We start from the raw sequence: 10,822 nt of genomic DNA, 5'->3' as shown, positions 1-10,822 counted from the left end.
GAAGCTCTACGAGTGCGGGGTGGAGTATGGAGCGAGGAAAACCCTCGAGGCTGAAATCGAACAACAGAAGGTTGAAATACAAGTAAGGATGAGGCTTATTCATATCGCCAAAATTTTCCAAATGTATGCTTCGTGAATTTGAAGTAAAATAGGGCTTCTCGTACACTATCGTGTTTCAGATTAAATAAGAGCAGCGAAGTTTTGTGATTGCGCATCTATTTTTTTCTGCCCCAGATTAAGAGGACAAGTTTGAAGAATTTACAGAATTTCAAGCACATTTTTAAGAATAAACAGCAAAAAAGTGTGTTTAATCCGTTTGAATTTAAAAGTTTTGTTCAAACAAGAATGAAAAATATCCATGATAAAGATACAGGGTTAATCCCAAAAGGATATATGGATAAAATGGGTATGCGGTAAAGAAAAATTATATACAGTAAAACAGAGAAACTACACTATTGAAAAGGTGAGAAGTTTCAGATGGAGGGAGAATTATGACTTTTTTAGTTAAAGATAATGTGAATTAATTTGCTATGGATGCAAAGTAAATGGCTAAGTCTAGAGATGGACCATATGATCTTGATATTGTATTTGCCGTCATGTTGTATTAGACATCAAACTGATTGGTCTAAAGGTTCTCTTTGAGTGAGTCTTGCCATTCGATTGGTGTGGCGGCGCGAACCACAAAATTATTCATAAAGCCTATAATTTTGTATTTCGAAACTTAGAGGTTAATTGTAAACCCAAACACGAAGTTAATTATGTTGGCATTTTCTACGTTCTGTATGTGTTACAACGACCAGATATTTGTACCAAATCAACCAGTACATTCAATTGCAAATGATGAATCAGAAACTGCTACAAAAATTGAAGAACAGAAAGTGAAGAAGAACAAGGAAGTCAAGCCTCTGAAAGAAATACGTTTGCGTTAATTGCATTCACTGTAAAAAGTCGTTTAAACGACATTTATCGAGATTTAAAATTGCCCAAGATGAACTCCTTACATTTGATAAAGAGAGGGATTGCTCATTCTTGTGTATATTATACCGATCGCCTTTGGGGAGAAGCCGGGCTCCTCTTCGCCGTTTTAGCCTTTGGCAAGAGGCAGGTTCATCAAAGTCAGGCTTTCTCAGGTGACGGTTAAGCTCAGAAGCATCATTTTTAGTTTTTTCAAACAGGTGGAACTTGACCTCATGTGAATTTGAAGAAGCATATCACAAAAAACAAGAAATTATCTTTGGTGGGTTCCGCTCGGAAGAGGGCAGGAAGCTTTACAATGAAGTGCAAAAAGAAGAATTGGCCCTAAGGAATTGATGGTATGGAAGTCTAAGACCCGTTCTGATGGCCCATGCGCGCCCTTGAGTTAGACACATTTTGCCCTTTTTTCCTTCACATGTAGGTTTCAGAGGTTCTTTCATGCCTGTTCATTGCACCGACAGTTTGCGGGAAGCTTCAGATTGACATCCACAGGCGAAAGTGGTTCTACAATGGGTCAGATGGAAATTTTACCACCATATCTGTAAAGGAATGGAACTAGACTGAGCCATGTTCCAGGGCAGTATTAGCAGCATGCTTTAATTGAGACTCATATTGTATCATGAGTATAACAATACTAAAACTTTGGCTGTCTCTGATGTCATTTGACTAAGCCCGTGATTCACACGCAGCAATTAACTGATCTTTTTATCTTGTGTAACTATGAGTTAGGTAGAGAAGAAATCATCTAATTAAAATGTGTGATTCATGGCAATAAAATATTAAGTAAATTTATGTTATAATGAATATAAATTCCTTCGTATACTACATACTGAATAAAAATATTTTATCTTTATATTCACATTAAAAAATTAATACTTTATCCGGTTAGATCTGAGAGTTTGGGAACAAATTGAAATTCAGACGACAAATATGTTCGGAGATTTGAATATTAGATATAAATGGTGATTTAAGAACAAATGATCCTTCTAGCACAAGCAATTGCAAGCCGAAGTGCAAAGGGTGGAGCAGCGGACGAAGGAATTACAGGCTGAGATTGAGGCCGAAGAGAAGCTCCGACAACAGTCAATCGACATGAAGCAAGCAAGGCACGAGGAGAGGATGCATTTCCTTAAGCAACTCAACAAACAGCTAAAAGTAAATTCTATTTTCTTTTTTTAGTTTTCGGGTGATGAGGTGGTCCAGCCTCGTTTCGCTTTGATAAGTCAGACCTGGCGATGCTGCACCAAAAATTTTGGATTGAAAAACCAGCAGGAGTGATTTTTCCCAAAACTTTCTCGCATTGTTTCTAATAGGTGTTATCTGAGAAAACTCCGTGTATGGCATTGTCAACAATAGTTACGGAATATTAACCTTTGGCGAGATTATTTACGTAATCGTGTTAAACCTGGGCTAATTCTTTAGTGATTAATCCCTGGTATATGGTTAATAGTAATTGAAAACCGAATTTATGTTTTAGACACGTTTTTACTCAAACGACTAAAGCCAAAATTTGATACAGAACTGCAACTGCACTCTCAAAATCACAATTAAAACTTGAATATGTTTAAGCCATTGCAATTTGGAGTTATCCAATTTACAAGCTTCTGAAAGAACACACCGACAGATGGTCAACCCCTTGTTGGATTTGGATCAAAATTTAATAAGTGTCTACATTATAGATATTAAATCGGTGTGTTAAATTTTATCTATCTAGCATTTTTCATTTTATAGGTATGGAATTCGTTTATATTCGTACAGCCTATAAGACAGGCTTCCTCTTGATGGATTTTGCTTAAAATTTGATAGAAATCCAACGAATTTAAAATATTTAGTCTAAAGACCGTATATCAAATTTCATCCGTCTTGCTGAAAAAGCTTTCAAATTATTTTTGTTACAGACATGCCAAAAATGTGTTTTTCGAACTAGGAGTGGTCTAATACGTAGAAATTCATCAAAATCTGGATTTAAACGTTTTTGACAATTATAATACTTTCTCTATACTCACATATACGAGAAAATAGAAAAAAGACCAAAAGTATTCTTTGGATACAATGTAGCAAACAATTTTTATAATTTGTGGCAAATCAAGTGGACAGTACTTAAAATAAGCCCAGTATAAGGTAAGCAATGCAATGAAATAATCTTACTTAAAAAGAATCGATTGAAACGTTGACAGTCGTTTGACTCGTCTATAGCTCTCACCTACTCTCTGATTGTACCGAATCATCCACTAATTAGATGACCCCTTCTCTACTATAGTTAAGAGATAGTAAAAAAGGAGTTAACTAATTGGATTAGATTCATCAGGCGAGAGTCTCAATTTTTATCAGATAATTTATAGACGCTTTCATTTTTTTCCGTCCTCGAATTTTTATAGCTTGTGTTTGCTTTGTTTAGGAAATTTGTTTCTTAAACCATTAAAATCTGTAATGATTTCTCCAATCAAAGCACGAAAGAATATACACTTGAAAATTTCAGCATATTGCTTTTGATTTACTCTATAAATTGCAGCATTTTGCAACTGATACAAAAAAAAATTCATTTATGTAAAATAATAAATATTTTATGCTATAACTGAGGTCATAAATAAGATTAATGAGTTAATGAGGACATAATAAATAATTTTAGGATGAAACTACTCAAAAATTTTTACAATATAATTTTATTTAAAATATAAACATAACTGTACGATTAATATAATGACTATATTTCTATGAAAAATCATCAAAATTTTATATGATAACTTCTGGAAATTTTTATAAATTCAAATGCATAACTTACCATACCTCAACGACAACTGATATTATTATGGTTACTCTAAAACTTTTCCACTATGAACCAAGTTAGTGCAGCTACTATACTCAACTGAGAAAACCGCAACCGGCCAAGATTGGTTGTATTTACCTGAATCAGCTACAGGCAGAAATCACAAGATGATGGTATAAATCACCCGTAACGATAATAAAAGGAAACCTCTAAGTTATATGCATATTGAATGTTGAAGCAACAATCACGGCTCTTAGAGAAAAAATCTATAAATCTAATATATAAAAATCTCGTGTCACGGTGTTTGTGTTCGAACTCCTCCGAAACGGCTCGACCGATTTTCATGAAATTTTTATGTGCATTTGGTATGTATGAGAATAGGTCGTAAAGTATATTTCACAGCACTAGGCAATTAGGGTGTTCCTATCCATGTTCACCGTACACTGAGGAGATCAACGCTTGCTTGAAATCATCGCCACTGTGACGTAATGTTGGAAAAGTCCAGCTAAAAATAAACACGCACGTCCAAATGCTACACGATCCATCTGTTAACACATTCTCGAACCAATTGTTAGATATCGGTGATGAAAAAGTTGCTGTCTATGAAAATACTGGATACATGAGATTGCCCACTAATTTCTGCACTATCGTTGATTCGCAAAATGCTCTCATTGACCGCATATTTCCCGATGTACGCACATAATACATAAATCCTGCGTGACTGGCAGAAAGAGCCATTTTGGCAGCAAATAATGTGGACGTCGACGATTTAAACTTCTTTCAGTCGTTGCCAGGCGACTTCGTATCATACAAATTGATCGATACAGTTTGCGATGCTAACGAAGCTGTAAATTATCCAACAGAGTTTTTGAACTCACTGGATTTGCCAGGCATGTTACCACACCTTCTACGACTGAAAGTTGGATCTCCGGTTATTTTACTTGGGAATTTGAACCCATCATGGCTGTGCAATGACACACGATTGGTCATTAAAAAATTGATGAAAAACGTTATCGAAGCCACCATTTTGAATGGTAAATTCCGAGCCGAAAATGTTTTGCTGCCACGAATTCCAATGATTCTCACAGACGTGCCAATCGAATTCAAACGCCTTCAATTTCCTATTAGATTCGCATTCACAGTGACAATCAATAAGTCGCAAGGCCAAATGATGTCTGTTTGCGGCTTAGATTTGGGCACACCATGTTTTTCACACGTTGCATGTTCTCGCGTGGGCAAACTATCGAGCTTATTTGTGTTGGCTAAATACGGACTGACAAAAAATATTGCACACTCAATTGCTCTTCGAAATGAATATTGATTTTCTTTATTTCATTTTTATACTTGAGGACAAAAAATATATTACTTTTTTCACTTTACGTTTAACTTTTAAGAGATCAAACAATGTATATGTTCCTTACGTTAATGAAATACATTGTATTGAGAAAATGAATGTTTGGTGTTTTTTAGTTTTTATAGGCGATCATCGTCTAACAGTGCTCCATTCCTCTTTCTGTCAGAGATCCCATCCCTATACACTTACAATACATTCGTTAACAACCAAAATATTCAATAGAAATATTTTATAAGGCAGAACAACGTTTGCCGCGTCAGCTAGTTGTCTGATAAAATTTGTTTAAACTTGAAATAGTTAATCTTTAACTATCCCTTTTTCTCCGAGTTGTTTGCGTTATCAGTTTTCTTGGCACTGATGAGCGACTTGGCAACCAATGGCAGTGTGAAAGGATAACGACAAGTGTATTCAACCAAATAAAATTTTTGATATTCCGCCTCTAACAATAAAAGAGATAAAATTTCTGTATGTAAGAAGTTAGCAATTGTGTTTAAAACTCAATGTCGTGCAATTTCATCAATTATTTTAAAAAGTATTGAAATGAATTGCAGAATTATTTACTTGGGCGTAAAGACATGAACTGTAGAATTTCTCGTTGTTTCAACTAGAATTTTTACTAACATTCGCAGCAAAAAGATATTATAAAACTTCTATTCCATTCATCCTATCATTAAGAAAAATCTGAACAATGTATAAAGTTACATCTTAATTAAAAGATAGAAAAGTTTTTAAAATTTTTTCAATAAAAGGCGTGCTTATTTTGCTTTAATACTTTTATCAAAGCAGACTCTTCATAGCATTCTTGCGATACTACTAAAAAGGTAAAATCATTACATTTGGAGCAGAAATATATAATGTTCATGCTTCAACAGAACTCTAAGATCAAGATAACTCTGATGAACTCCACTTTTCGAAAATCACTCTCTCAATTATCTTCAGCCGCTTATGACTGGCGAAAATTTTCAAATTATTTTATTTTCATTCGTTTTGAAATTTCAGTTCTATTTAACAAAGTTTATTTTATTCAATGAAAATGCTGAATTTTCATTTTTCTCCCGAATTTCTTTTGGAGATTTATGGAGCATAGAGCTTTTACTTTTGGTCGATTTTTTCAGTTTTTCGTGTAGAAAGTATGGAGAAAGTATTGTAATTGTCGAAAAATTCGAACTTGAGATTTTGACAAATCTCCGAAACCTCCTTTCGAACCTCTCTGAATTCGAAAAACGCAGTTTTGGTATTATGTCTGTCTATCCATCTATGGCAAAGATAACTCAAAAACGCTTTGGGCTAGAAAAATGAAATTTGGTATATGGTCTTTATACCAAATTTGTAAATTTCTATCAATGTTCGAGCAAACTTCGTTCAGAGGAAATCTGTCTATCCTGCTGTTCGAATATAAGTGAAAGTTAACACGATAACTACAAAGTGAAGAGAATTAGATGAGTAAATTCGGTGCACAGTTTAGTTTAGTTTAATTTAGTTATATTGACGTCCCATTCAAAGCAACACTTGGACTATTTTGGGACGGACCTCGTCATTTTGAACCGCTGTCAGATGACGAGGACGATGAGCTGGCACCCCCTCCCCCTCTTTAAACCACATCGCACCAACGGGAGGACGTTTGACCCTGATGGATTTATCGTGCAACAGACTCCCTTACACGGCGGTTCTTCGGTGGAATGGGATCTCAAACCTAAAACCATACGGCTCACAAGCCGAGACCTTACCACCAGGCCACCATGGCCCACACGGTGCACAGATTAAGTATCCATAGTGTAAATACCTATTAAATTTTGAGCCAAATCTAACAATGGGTTGGCCTTTTGTTGTTCTGTACTTTCAGAAACAGGTAAACGCAATAAAACGGAATAACTTAAATATATCAAATTTGGTATGTGATTACTGTATAGTTTCATGTCAAATTTTATTTTCAATCGGTTGGGGAAAACGCGTCTAAAACAACAATTCACGTTTATTAGAGACTTCTTGTTCTTGTGTACAACCGACCACCTCGCCCTCACTGAACAAAGCAGTATCGACAGGATCGTTTATTAGAGACTATGCGAGAAACTTTTGGGGAGACCCTTCCTGCTTTTGAAGTAAACCCAATGAGCAGCAGAATAGGAATGTTGCTGTTGGAATTTGCAGCTGGAAGCAGACTGTTCTGTTCCATTGTAATCTGACTAACTTGATTCATACTTAAGAAGAAAACTCCCTTTCGTGTGTCAATAACCAGGAATGTCAATAATTAGCAAGCATCTATTCAACCTCAGAAACTTTACTGCTGCCAGGCTGGTTGTTATTGTCCAAGTGGCTTATTTAAGTGAATTTCAAATGTTAGCACAAATCAGATTTTTCTTTCTTTTTTTTTTTAACAGTTAATACATTTTTCAAACTAGTTATCATTAGATCCAGCTATTTCACTGAGGCTTTATTAATTGAAGTATATGTATTTATATATTATAGTATAACTAGCCGCCTTTGGCGACCAGCCGGTTCGCCAATCTTAGTGTTCGTTAAAATTTTAATAATTAAATATTTTATGCAATTCCAACTTCTTCAGCAAAATATTTTATTCTTCAGCAAAATATTTTAAAACTTCAAATTTTGATAGTCATATAATTCACTCATAATATTATAAAGGCCTTCAGTCATAACGTGATATGTATCTCTCTAATTTTCTGTTACCCTTCGTAGAATTTATGCTTTAAATTAAAGTGTAAAGGATTAATCTGCAATTAATATAACAATATTTTTTACTGAAACAAAGCATTTTTTTTAATAATATGATTACTGATAATAGAGTCACTGAGCGTTTAAACTTTATGGGCACTAAAGAATATCTTTCTTAATTTATGTAATATCTCAAGCATTTGTCAACAAAATTTTCTCAGATTCATCATGAATGGATCGATTCATTAACAATGTTTCATTTTAAATGCATCAAACACTCAGAAAATAAAATGAATCGTTTAAAATAATCTGTCGAAAACAGGTTTAAAAAAACTACTTAAAAAACGATGTACTTAAAACTATAAGCATATATAAAAATATATATATAACTAACATAAATACAATTTAATTACAAAAGCATGCAACTAACCTAAAAATAATTTAAATCATTGAAAACAGGTTAAAAAAACTACTTAAAAAACGACGTACTTAAAACTATAAGCATATATAAAAAATATATATATAACTAACATAAATACAATTTAATTACAAAAGCATGCAACTAACCTAAAAATAATTTAAATCATTGTAAACAGGTTAAAAAAAACTACTTAAAAAACGATGTACTTAAAACTATAAGCATATACAAAAAATATATAACATAAATACAATTTACTTACAAAAGCATACAACTAACCTAAAAGTAATTTAAATCGTCCGTTGATAATGGTTGCCATGCCAACGATCAGAACACAGTGCGCATGCGTGAATTTTCTTCGCCTTTTACGTAACGCAAATGCGTGAATTTTTCTACGCCAGTTGGGGTAACGCTATGAAGATTAGACATTTTTAATTTCCTTTATTCTGTGCTATTTTAATTCAAAAGTACTTCAGAATGAATCTGAAACATGGATTAATTAACAATGTTTAATTTTAAATGCATAAAACATTAAGAAAATAAACAGAATCGTTTGAAATAATCCGCCGAAAAATCTTAACCCTAGCCTCATTACTGTTGGGAGAAAAAAAGAACTAAAGCCTAAATCATTTGGCGTTGGGGAAAATTGAAGATTTTTTTGGCGGAAAAGTTGGCGGTGGGAAAATGGAAGATTTTTTTGGCGGGAAAGTTAGTTTTTAATTAATAATTGACTACCCCTAACATTTAGGGGGATGAAAAATAGATGTTGGCCGATTCTCATAGATACCGGATAAGCACAAAAAATTTCATCAAAATCGGTCAAGCCGTTTCGGAGGAGTATGGCAACGAAAACTGTGACACGAGAATTTTATATATTAGATTTATCAATTGCTAATTGTGCCAAGAGACATGCCTCCATTGGGACAGTTCTTATTTCATTTGGCATTGCAAAATACAATGCGAATACTTATTAATTCCATTAAGGAAACGTGCAAACACGTGATCTTCTACCAGTCGTGAAGAATCGTGATTTATCATTCAGATTATGAAAACAGTGTCAAAGTCAGTAGATTAACATATTTAAATCCTTCGCATACAATGACGAGTCTGACTTGCGCGTCGAATTATTGAATTTTTAATTTGAAATCTGCCTTTAAATTTAAATGTTAAGTCATTTAAAATGCAAAAAATATTTAAAAACGCTTCAATATCCGAAATACCCTTATATTATTATAAGAACTAAAATAATAATAAATGTTGCAAATAAGATGTCATCTAATTAGAAAGTCAAGGGTTGAAAACATATGATGAATTGGCTTTTTACATACATATGTATACTTAAAATAATATATATGAAATAAAGAGCCAGCTCTTAATAAAGGTTTTAAACGCTAGCTGGATTGAGCTTGTATTTTATCGAGTGGATATATATTATTTTCAGATAATTTTTTTTCTGTGACTATCGGAGAATACCAGAGTGAATTTTAGAATGAAGAAAAACATAACAAAAATCAATATTAGTTTATCCAAAACATATACAGAACAAGAAGGAGAAGCTTAACTACATTACATGATTTACCGAAGATTCTTTAGTTTTATCAGAATCAGGTTTTTTCTGTTCATTGCAGAATTGTAAATGATACTCAATAATTTAGTTCTTTGGTGTAGATTTGGAGATACTGAGATCAAATTTGTACATACATGCTTCGTCATTAAAAAAATAGCAAAAAAAAAAAAAAAAATAGAAATTTTAGTTCAGTAAAAATTTTTATATATGAGGTGTATCTACTAAAAGTCTAAGTTTCAGTAGAATTAATGAAAATGGAGTATGGTGTGAGAGCTAAAAAGAAATCATATTTGAATCATTTGAATATCGTTTGATAAATAAATTATATTAATTGTATTTCCCTTACCGATTTTGCTTCGTTCCCCCGTATATGGTCAAAGATCCGTATTTTTTAGATTTCAGAGAAAGGCTTATAAAGTAGCAGTTATCAATATTACATAACTATTTGAACAAGTAGTTATTTCATCTGCTGTTAAATCAATTAAATATTATTTAACAATAAATAATAGTTATTACTAATTATATTTAATTGTTTTTTTTTGTTTTTTTTTCAGGAACAAATATCCTATATTAGTTAACAGAAGGTACAATATCATGTTTCGTATACTGTGAAGTTGGACGGAATTTTTCTTGGAAGGATCCAACAAATCAAATGAATATATTATTATAATAAATTTTATAAAGAAAATTTCGGCCCGGTTTTTCTTTAAAGCTACTTACGTTTCCTTATGATGAAGTCCTTTTAAATTTTCATAATAGACAAAAGAAACCAGTGTTTTAATCTAATTTGATATGTATTTAATTTGAATACTATAATGTATCTATTCGTCATAGAGATCATTTGATGTAATTATATAACCCCTTACCTGCGGAGGATAACTTGCGAGATTCGGTCCCCAGTGCCACGTATATATACGTATATAGTTGCGAGACGTATATATATGCCTAGAGCAGTTAACACATTGACTTAGGCAGACGTATATATATGCCCACGGCACACGGCAGGCAAGGGGTTAATATACGTAGTAATGACTTTTTAAAAAGTAATGCAACTAAACACAACTTCTG

Source organism: Argiope bruennichi, chromosome 6, assembly GCF_947563725.1.
Source record: "Argiope bruennichi chromosome 6, qqArgBrue1.1, whole genome shotgun sequence".
Lineage (NCBI taxonomy): Eukaryota > Metazoa > Arthropoda > Arachnida > Araneae > Araneidae > Argiope > Argiope bruennichi.
This window is presented reverse-complemented; position numbering follows the sequence as displayed.